The sequence below is a fragment of the Miscanthus floridulus genome, chromosome 3, assembly GCF_019320115.1.
Source record: "Miscanthus floridulus cultivar M001 chromosome 3, ASM1932011v1, whole genome shotgun sequence".
NCBI lineage: Eukaryota > Viridiplantae > Streptophyta > Magnoliopsida > Poales > Poaceae > Miscanthus > Miscanthus floridulus.
Window position 1 is genome coordinate 8,973,578 of NC_089582.1, and position 11,627 is coordinate 8,985,204.

Genomic DNA, 11,627 nt, shown 5'->3' on the forward strand with positions numbered 1-11,627 from the left:
CCATGGCCGCCCACATGCATGCGTGGCCGCCATGCTGTGGGTCGCCTTAGGCCATGTCATCGATGACCGCGTGCATGGCTGGGTCCGATGCTGCCACTATGCCGCCTAGTCGCCGTTCCACCGGTGGGAATCGGGCAAAGCCAGTGCTCCTCTGCTCCTCTTTTTTGCTGAGGGAGGGAGAAGGATAAGAATCGAAGTAGAAAGTTTGTTCAGGGTTCTAGGTGTAAGGATGACATGAAAAGTGCGGGGTCCTTTCTACAAAAATGTGCGTCGTGCCTGGGCCACGCCGTGTGGGCCGGCCTGTTGGGCCGCTCACCCTGTGCCTCCGTGGCCCCGGCCTGCTTCACGCCGCACACGCGCCTATGGGTCGAATCGCGCTGCCAGCCTGCTGTCGTCCGCGCCTGGGCCGCGCGTCCGTGTTTGGCTTGCTTGGCCGCTTGTGCCCCGTCCCGTGCCTGGGCCACTCTCACCAGCACGCGTGCCCCGCCCCGCCTGGGCCGCGCATCTGCTTGGGCCGCCGACCTCCACTAGACCATGTGCGTGCATTTCGCGTTGGGCCGTGGTCGTGAACGCCGGCCCTTTTTGATTTCTTGAGCAATTTCTAATTTAGCTTATAAGGTAAATTTGTAAATTCAAAATAAAATTGTGTGGGTGTCCAAAAATGGTGAAACTAATTTTGTTAGGCTACTAAAATCATGATCTATCTATTAGCGTATTTGGTTCATCTAGTTTAAAATGTTTCTAGGGTTGTTCTAATTATTTTAAAATGTTTAGTGTTGTTAAAATGTGAATTTGTAGGAATTTCCGTGGTAAATCGATGATGGTGTTGACTCTGAAACTTTTACAGTAAATTACTAATATTATTAGCTGCTCACAGTAATTTTGTAGCTCTAGAATAATTAGTTTGCTAGATAGGTAATGATGCCCTATTTTGAATAAAGATTAAATTGATAGAATGGGATAAAGAAACACCTTGAAATTGTATAACTAAAACACTTGTTGGGAAATGACACCTTTCTCGATGATGTTGATATGTAGATTAGTACGTTAGTCATTAGAACTAACTTGTTAGTTAGTAGTATGTACTCTGTTGTAAGAGTTGTTGTTTCCTTGTTAATTATCGGTTGCATCATCTGCATCAATGCATATCATATAGGTACGATGATGGATCAACGGATCAATTGAAGGATGATTGGGGATTTGAAGATGGTGTAATGGTATTCTCTCCAGGAGATGATGCAATGGGCTTTCTATTCAGTTGATGGTGGATGATCTGAAGATGCAGATACTAACTTTTTAGTATATATCTTACCCAGGCAAGCCCCAGTGCATAACCCTTACTTTTCTACACTTTAAGTTATATTTGTGCATTAAGTTTTAAGGAGTTGAATGAAACCCACTTGCATATATATATCTTTATCCTATGAGTCTTACTAGTATGATAGGATCATGTAGATTGCTATGCTATAGGACTCCGGTAGAAGTCGAGTGATTGCCCGTCACTCGCGAGAGATAGGAAATATATTACTGTATTATTATCACTTGGAATATATAAAATGGTGGAAAGAAAAAATGGAGACTTGGCAGGGATATGGTTAGGGTATTGGTGGCTGTAAGAGGTTGTGTCCTGCAGCCAATGGGGCATAGCTTGGTTACACTGTTTTTCCTGTCTGTGTCGGTTAAAGACCGGTCGTTGCAATGGACGCTAGGCAAGTCACAGATTTATTATTTCGAGCACATACTTGGGTATGGGAGTAGGGAAGGCTTGTTGCTCTCTTGTTGTGGGTTCCGGCTCTTTCTGAACCAACTGTTAGGGTGGTTTTTGGGAGGAGGTCCTTGCACCGCACTGAGTCCGGGACTTAGGGGCGGGGGCTTGGAGTCTTAGTTTGGACAGGGTCCTGGACCCCGTGATAGGAGGGTAGTGGGTTGGTCCTGCTTGTGCCTGGGGTACAAGCGGGGCATGTGTTTTGGGATACCCAGCTAGGCTCATTGATTCACGAATCGCCACCATGTCGGTACGACTTATCTAAACTCTAGCAACGTAGTAAGAACTGGAAGATGAAAGATGGTAAAAGGAAATCTGATTGCTTACCACCTACTTCAAAGTAGCACAGGTGCTTACATAGAATAAATAGTTAATTAACTAATGTTGACTGCTAATAAAAGTGAATATAAGGACGCATACTTAGTAATGCTTCCTGTAGATGCAACAAACCCACAAGCCAGATAGCCTTGCATATCCTTGGAGTCTTTTCTTTTCTCCTGTCGGGTAAGTCTTGCTAAGTACAATTGAGTACTAAGGGTTTTATTTCCCCCTGTTGCGGGTGACAGACGGATGCTAGAGCTGACTCTTATGTGTGGATTCCTCCTGGTGGGCTCAGAGGGGATTCCTTTACGCTGCGATCATAGTTTTATTTATAACTCTCACCAATTGTTTTTATAAATAAAAGTGTTATAATCTATTATCATAGTTTATATATCAATACTTCATCATGTCATAAATAGATGTTTAATTCTACTGTAACTCTGTTCACATGTTTATATTCCACTGTTAAATTAAATTGTTCATAACTCTGATAACCTGATTACATTTTGCTATTATAACAATAAATATTATACTCTGATGTTGCATGAAAAGTGATGTAAGAAATGGTTAAGAATGTTGTAAGCATTATTCTCTCATTTGTGATCCTGATGGGAAAATGTGGATTTTGGGGCTCTCCCCTGGGGTGTGCCCAACGAAACCACGCAATTTGGTGTCCTCCCTTGAGTACTTAGTGTCTAATGGAAGACGAGTACTCCTAGGAGGCATTAGATTAGGTGGTTCTACCACATCAGGGAAGGAAGCAAAACAAGCGAAGTTGCAGAAGAGATCGCATCGGTTAATATATCACTACTACAGAGGAGCCATTGGTGTTTTTTTTATTTTTTGAGAACAAAGAGGAGCCATTGGTATTGAAATGTTACTGCACACGCAAGAAAGTCCGACCTCTGTAGGTTTGAATGCATCTGACACACTGCACAGACCTTAGCTTACATTACAAACAAGTTAAAGTTGCTGCAAAATAATGACAACATCCATCCAAGAAGAAATTAGCATGTCCATAGACAATCAAACAACATTGATCCATTTAAACATGTCATGACAAAGAGATACATCATGGAACTTTATTTACTCCTCTGCTAATGACTCCAACTTCGAGAACAAGGGAACATAGGGAAGATAGTAAGGTCTATAGATGTTTTGTGGCACAACATCCTGTCTGAAAAACGCACTGCAACGTGTAAGGATGACATGAACTTTTCTTATGTCTATGTTATATGCGACGATGTCATTTTCCTCCCCAACCCCAACAAAGAGAAGCAAATTCCATTATGGGTGAATTGTTGAGTAGTACTAATCAACATCCCAGTAACCAAATTCAATGTTAGTCTCCGTAAACACGTCTAGAGTGCTGACAGTATGCTTCAATGTCCATTTATTAGTACCATAGTCTTCAAGGATCCATATGTTAAGCTTGGGCATATCGTGACCACGAACAGTACATACACACAAGTGACCCTGAGCTTGATGGATGGAACCTTCAGAATGACGTGGGCAAGGAATTTTCCTCCATGTCTCTCCCTCCATATCCACAGCAAGTATCTGAGGGTAAAACCCCGAGCACCCCATAATGTGCAGACAACCATTAAGATACACAGTTTCTGATGATCTCATATCTTCTAATCTCTCAATTGTCACACAAGTATTCTTGCCCCATTTAGATTTCTTACAGATCCATGTTGTAGTTTTAGATGAGTAGATGTCCACACCCCTGCACCGATCAAACGGTAACTCATGTATATATTCAATCACATGGAAGTGCAAGGAGGCTTTCGGATCGAACCCCAATCGAGCCTCACCAACAGAATGGATGCTAGACGGTAGTTCCTTGAACTCCTTGGTTGTCGGATTGCAGATGACATAGTAGTATGATCCATCAACCCCTCGGCACCAGCATAGGATGAGGCCGTTGCAGATATCTGATACAGCTACATTGGCCAAGGTGAAGGGCAAGAAGGACAAAGAGGGGTGTTCACCGATGACTCTGGTGTACCATCGATAGCCTTGGCTCGGTGTCATAAAAGAAGCCTGCACATTCTGGAGGCAGCACCTTATGGTTGTTGTAGTCCTTGATGAGGTGGTTCTAGGAGCGACAGGCACATTTGCAGCAGAAAAAGGAGCAGGCAAGGAGGCGGCAGAGGATCTCAACAATGGCATCGTCCGTGTGAGGCTGGCCAGTGCGTTCCTTTTGTTGGGGGGCCTCCTCCATTTCATCTATGTGCAGTAGGATGAGAGCTTGCTCAGTAATGAGATCATTGAAGAGGAAAATAATCCAACAAAGATCTATTAGTGAAGTCCATAACTCATACCAAAGTGCAACTTTAACAAGCATTAACAATTTTCAAGGTATGACCTTAAACAAATTTAGAGTAGCACCACATAGATATATATAACTTAAGCAAACACTTCACAATTAACAGGCCTAGTTGCACATAGGTATTTATAGTAACAACACTGAACATATGCATAGACAATCAAGCAACATTGATCCATTTAAACATGTCATGATAGAGAGATACATCAAATGCAGCTTTATTTACTACTTGTTAATGACTCCAACTCCGAGAACAAGGGAACACAAAGAAGATTGGTAGGTCTGTCGTTCATTACTGGTAGGATGTCACGTATTACCATACTAAACGTAATGTGTAGGGATGACATGAACTTTTCTGTTGTCCATGTTATATGCGATGACAATGCTTTCCACCCCCAACCCCAACAAAGAAAAATCAAATTCTATTCTGGGTGAACTATAACCGCTCTGTAGCATGACTAAAAATCAAAGTAACCCAACTTATGCTGGCTCATAGTATGCTTGAATGTCCATTTATTATTAGTACCATAGTCTTCAAGGATCCAGATTGAAAGCTTGGACGTATTGCGACCACCAACAGTACATTAACACAAGTGACCCTGATTTTAAAGGAAGGCGAATGTAAAACCAGGACCAAGCGTCTAGTTAGGAATTCTCCTCCATGTCTTTCACTCCATATCCATAGCAAGTATATGATGGTAACCATCACAGAAACCCAATATAGTGCAGACAACTATTAAGAAACACAGTTCCTATTTTTGAAAATGTCAACTGAGCCTTCTCGCCCCATTTAGATTCCTTAAAGATTCATGCTTGCAGTTTTAGATGAGTAGATGTCCACACCCATGCACTAACCATTCTCCTCCATATATTCAAACACATGGAAGTGTGAGGAGGCTGTTGGATCGAGCCTCACCAACAGAATAGATTCTAGGTGATAGTTCCTTGAACTTTGTGTTGCTGGATTGTAGATGACATAGCGGTATCCATTAGCCCCAAGGCACCAGCAAAGGATGAGGCCATTGCAGCAATCTAAGATAGCTACATTGTTCATGGTGAAGGGCAAGAAAGACAAGGGGCGTAAACACGGGAGATGCTGATGAAGTTTCGTTGGCCGTAGAATCCATCATAGAAGAAGCCAGCCATAGTCTAGGGCATCAACTTATAGTTGTCCGAGATGAGGCTGTTCTAAGAGCGACAGATACATTTGCAGCAGAACAAGGAGCGGGCCAGGAGGCGACGGAGGATCTCGACAATGGCATCGTCCATGAGGCTCGCCAGTGTGTTCCTCTTGTTGGTGGCCTCCTCCCATTTCGTCAGTGTGGCGAGCTTGCTCAGTAATGAGATCACTAAAGAGGAAATAATCCAACAAAGATCCATAAGTGAAGTCCACAACTCATACCAAAGTGCAACTTTAACAACCATTAACAATTTTCATGGTTACGACCTCAAACAAATTTAGAGTAGCACCACATAGATATATATTACTTAAACTAGAGTAGCAGTTAATGGAGTTGTAACCATTACAATTCTAGCTAAATCAAGTCTATCCATCACACTTACAATTAGTACACGAGCTCAGAGCTTCTTCCATAGGAATCCATAGGAAACAGACAAAGATTAAGAGGACGATAATTACAACAGTTTTAAAGGCAGAAGCAATGGGCCTGTTTGTTTGCCTTGACAGATAGGTATAATCAAGCAAGCACTTGACAATTAATAGGCCTAGTTGCACATAGGCATTTACAGTAACAAAACTGAACATATGTAGAAAACCAAGACATCAGCAGAAAACCAACCAGAGAGACCTCCTATTTCTTTTCATCATAATATCATTGGCCTAACCAGATCTCCAATGCTAAAATGTTTCTTGTATACCTCATGTTCAAGCAAGGACCAAAATAGTGAAGCAAACAGGAAAAGGCGAGAAAGGAGACCTGCGGATCGAATTTGTTGCCTCTATTGCGGCACACAACGGACACGGACGCTAATGCCGCCGTGCTCCATCGGCAAGCCCCACCGCCTAGCCTCCAAAAGGACACCGAAGCCACCATAGCACACCAAAGATCCTTCGCCACCGCCGCTACCGCCGCCGCTAGTCTAACGGGCACAGATTTGTTTCCACTTGAAGGGGAAACTATCCAATATAGGTCAACTTATATGGCATCCACACAGAGAATATAATACTATAGCGACTCCAAAGACATATCAATACAACCAGGCATCTAGCGCAATGGTAAAGACCATGCATTTCTTCCTCTGGTCCTTGGTTCGACTCTTAGGCATTGAGTTTTTTTTTAATTTATTAGACCCCGACGACACAAAAGGTACAAGTGACACGTAAGCCGACGGGTTCCATGGGTCGGATGGAGATGGAGAAAGGTCCCACAAGTACACGTGACACATGAGCCATCGGGTCCCACAGGTCGGATGGTCCCACGGGTACACATGACACGCAAGCCGTCGGGTCCTATAGGTCAGATGGAGATGGAGAATGGTCCCATAGGTACACATGACACGTAAGTCATTGGGTCCCATAGGTCGGATGCTGAAGGGTCCCGTAGGTACATGTCAGAAGGAGAAAGGACCGAGCAGAGACTTTTATGATGAACTAAAAGCGTCACGGATGAGTAACTACAGGTCCCACAGGTACACATCGGATAGAGAAGGGTCCCACAGGTACACGTCGTGTGGAGATATGATCGAGCGAAGATTTTTATGATGAATTGCAAGCGTCACGGATGAGTGACTACAGGTCCCACATATACATGTCGGATGGAGAAAATATTATGTGGAGATCTATGATGAAGCCGTTCGTTACAGATCGAAAATTGTTCGTCATAGATATGTAATTAGTTCAATGATAAAACCCTGTTCGTCACAATATTAAAGGAGACCGTTACAGATGAGTCATGCGAGTGATCTGTGACGAAACCATGTGCTCTTCTATGACGTATTTTGTGATGATGCCTGTTTTCATCATAGATAGGGAGGGTTGAAGGATCGTCACCACTGATCTATGACGAAATAGAAAAATTCATCATAAAAAGCGACCTTTTATGATGGTTTCGGAATCGTCATTAAGATTAGAAGTGGATATTTCTAGTAGTGACATGTGCCGATTCTCATGATTAGGCCGAGTTGAAGCACTTCCCTGCCATCCAAAAATTTATCCCCAAATTTTAGAGGGGGCGGAGCCAAAATTAGCCTCCAAAAATCACCTTGTGGAAAATAAACCGCCTTTAAAATCTGGGTGCTCAGAGATGCCGGTTCCTGAAGGATCCGCCAAGCCTGCTTCGCAAGCAAAGCAAGATTGAATAGCTCAATATATATCTCGGAATCTCATTCTCCCAAGGAACTTTGGCATAATCATATCATCCCATGCCACCCAGCATGTCTTCCTCTTTCCCGCCTATGTAACTCTACGTGCAACCTACTTTTAGGACAAATCTGAACCAAAAGTCATACAAAGTATAATATACATACCTAGTGGGGCCCTTTGGCATGGAGCCATGGAGGGACTAGAGCGACCACCCCGCTCGCCCTACCCTAGGGGCGAGCCTGATGATATGATATCTGGCATCCACAACCGCAATGCTGAAAAAAAATAAAACCGAATGATTTGCCAAGGCCCTCCGCGACCGCTATCCCCAGCTAGGACTAGTTTATGTAGTTCTATAAATAAGAACCGCGCAAACCGGTTGAGAGCACGCAGCCAAACCTCTCTTTCTTCCATCTTCTTCTATCTCCCACACGGCTTGCCACCCAGCGACGACGACAACAATGAAGGTCCTCGTCGCCGCCGTCTACTTCATTCTCCTCTTTCTCAATGGTAATACTATGCTTCTAGCTTATTCCATTGTCGTCTACATTATTATATATACATACAGATAGGTTCTGAATGAATTTCTATGCATGTAATGCAGTCGCGGAGTCGCGAGCAGTGGCGGTCGGCAGCCGGGTAACGTTACGTCGTCCAAGCGGCACCGCGAGCGTCACCATTGACTAAAATGCACTTTGATAATTTGTTGATGAAATTGTTTCTAAAATATGAAGTTTAAGGACCTAAACCGATCACTTCAGTAGTTTGAGTAAGAAACTGAGCTCAAAAGAATGGCCATTTTGAAAATGTAGAAATCAAACTGAGCCTTTTGCAACCAAAATGAGTATTCGGCCTTTTAAGTAGCGCGAACTAAGCGTAGCTCATCTAGCTTAGTTGGTTAGGTTCCTTGTGGTAGAATCTGTTCACCCGGATTCAAGTCCCCGACTTGACGCAGGTGCTCATATTTTCCTAAATTTATTCCAGATTTTAACAGCGCTATTCTTTCAGTGGTAGGCGACGTGTCCCTCGACAACGAGGTGCATATGGTGACTTCGTCAATCTCAAGATTTGCTGGTCCACCTCAGTTCTTCGGAGGTGCTCATAGGGGTAGAGTGTGCATGCATGTGTTCATAGGGTGAGTGTGCGTTCGTGTATGTGAACATCTGCGTCATGTGGTGACTTCGTCAATCTTGAGATTTGTCGGTCCAACTCAGTTCTTCGGAGGTGCTCATAGGGGTAGAGTGTGCATGCATGTGTTCATAGGGGTGAGTGTGCATTCATGTATGTGAGCATCTGTGTCCTGAAAAAAAAAGTAACAAACTCCACTAAAATAGACGTATTTAAGTGTGCTTGAGTGTGCGATCGTGTATATGGGTCCCGAAAAAAATTAAAAAGTAACAAGCTCCACTAAAATAGACGCATTTAAGTGTGATTGAGTGTGCGTTCGTATATGTAAGCATCTACGTCTGTAACTAGATAAAAAAAATTAAAAGTAACAAGCTCCACTAAAATGGACGCATTTAAATATGCGAAGTAGCGGTATAACATATTTTTTTCTGAAATCAACTCACGAATTTTACAGGTCTAGTCTAGTCCACGCTCTGCGGCCGCCCAGAACGTATCTAACTCCTGTAATGAACAGAAAGATTTGAAAAGAACAACAAAACCGTACAACTGGGAGAACATTCGTAATCGCAACTACTCCCGTCGCGCGGTTATTATGAATATAATATATCTGCCACCGCAACGCAGAAAAAAAATAACCGAATGATCTGGGAAGGCCTTCCCCTATCCCTAGCTAGGGCTATAAATAGGATCAGCGGCAACCCGTTGAGAGCACGCAGCCAAACATCTTCGTCTTCCATCTCCCACATGGCTCGCCACCCAGCGACTACAACAATGAAGGTCCTCGCCGCCTGCTGCTTCGTTCTCCTCTTTCTCAATGGTAATGCTATTCTAGCTTATTGCATTGTCGTCTACATTATATATACATACAGATAGATTCTGAATGAATGAATTTCTATGCATGTAATGCAGTCGCGGAGTCGCGAGCAGTGGCCGGCAGCGGCGGTAACGTTACCGTCGTCCAAGCGCCACCACGAGCATGGTCACCACGGCGGCGAGCGGCCGACGCACAAGCACATGCTGTTCGTGTTCGGCGACGAGTTCGCGGACGCGGGCAACCTGGCGACGGAAGCGAACCTCGGCGGCTACTCCAAGACGTGGCGCTACCCGTTCGGCATGTCGGACGCGGCGCACGGGCGGAAGCCCACGGGCCGGTTCTCCGACGGGCTGGTGCAGTCGGACTACATGGCCAAGATCATGGGCAAACGCGAGTCCCCGCCCGCCTACAACGGCGACGGCTGGGACGGCGAAGTCGTCGACCCTTCCGGCATCAACTTCGCCGTCGGCGGCGCCGGCGTCGTGCAGGCGCCCCCGGGCGCCGCGCCCGCGGGCGCCCCGCGTGGCCACGCTCCACGCGCAGGTCAGGCAGCTCCGCGACCTCGTCAGCGACGGCCTTCTGCAGGACAAGGACTTCGACGAGTCGGTGGCGCTCGTCGCCTTCTCCGGCAATGACTACGCACAAGTCGATGCCGACGGCGTAAGAACTTTCATTCTCATGTATATATATAAATATATTTATGTCATCGATCTGCATGCATGCATATATATGAGTCTGATACTCTGATCTGATATGCAGTTCGACGCGTTGATTCCGACGGTGGTGGACGAGGTGGCGAGCGTGGTGTCGCAGCTGCAGGACATGGGGGTGACCAAGGTGGTGGTGAGCACGCTGCCGCCGTTCGGGTGCTCGCCGTGGCTGGCGAGGGATTCCAACTACACCTCGTGCCTCGACGGCTCCAACGACGGGCCCGCCAAGCACAACGCGGCGCTGCGGGACCGGCTGGACGGCGACGACGACGTGATGGTGCTGGACGTGTACACGGTCATGATGGACATGGTGGCGCCGCCGGCGGAAGGGTCGGAGCTGTCGGCGCGGTTCAAGGAGCGGCTGCAGCCCTGCTGCGAGAGCTACGACGAGGACGGCGCATACTGCGGCGACCCCGACGGCCGGTACTGGCTCTGCGACCGGCCGGAGGACTACTTCTACTGGGACTTCGTCAACCCGACGCAGGCCGGGTGGAGGGCCGTCATGCAGATGCTCCAGGGACCCATCATGGCCTTCCTTGGCATCTCACAGCTCAACCACTTTTGAGTTGAGTTGTTAGGATTTGATCTGCATGGAGAATAATGGAAATAAACTATAATGGACTAAGACTATAGCTTAGTTAGATTAGGCGTCTAGCTACTAGCTTAGTTTTGGAATAGTTAATAATTCTTCGTCCATGATTGCCTATGCTTATCATAGAATCAGATAGCTATCAGTTTAGGGTTTGGAGTCCATCAGCTGATGCTGCCTTATATTAATTGTACTGTATTTCATTCATCATCTAAATATAATGGAGCATCGGTATATTTCGTTGGGTTGAGTATATATACCTTTGCATTTTTTTTTGCACAAACATAATGGAAATGTGACATTAAAAATGTATGCTTCAATATTTTTATACCTTTATGATCAGGTAGTAAATTGCATTGGACGTCACTTTTTTTCGCATATACGTGCAACGTTTCTTCAAAATTGAAGTATTATTATATTAGTTATTAAACCTCTTAGCTAGATGTGGGTTGTTCATCCAGATCCCAGATGAGCCAACGAGTTCGTTGGGAAATTAAAAACGCTACAACATGCATGTACTAGTTATGATGAACAGTGTAACAAAAAATTACGTGGCAATCATATTTTGTCACATACGTTAGCTATCATGGTATGGTAGTCCATGGTAATCACATTATGGTTTTGGAGTCCATCATCAGCTGATGCT

General features: G+C 45.1%; 1 pseudogene; it reads left to right on the plus strand.

The window, feature by feature from the left end:
- Positions 1 to 9,612: 9,612 nt before the first annotated feature.
- LOC136543107 (GDSL esterase/lipase At5g03600-like) lies at positions 9,613 to 11,177 on the plus strand (annotated as a pseudogene).
- The last annotated feature ends 450 nt before the right edge of the window (positions 11,178 to 11,627 follow it).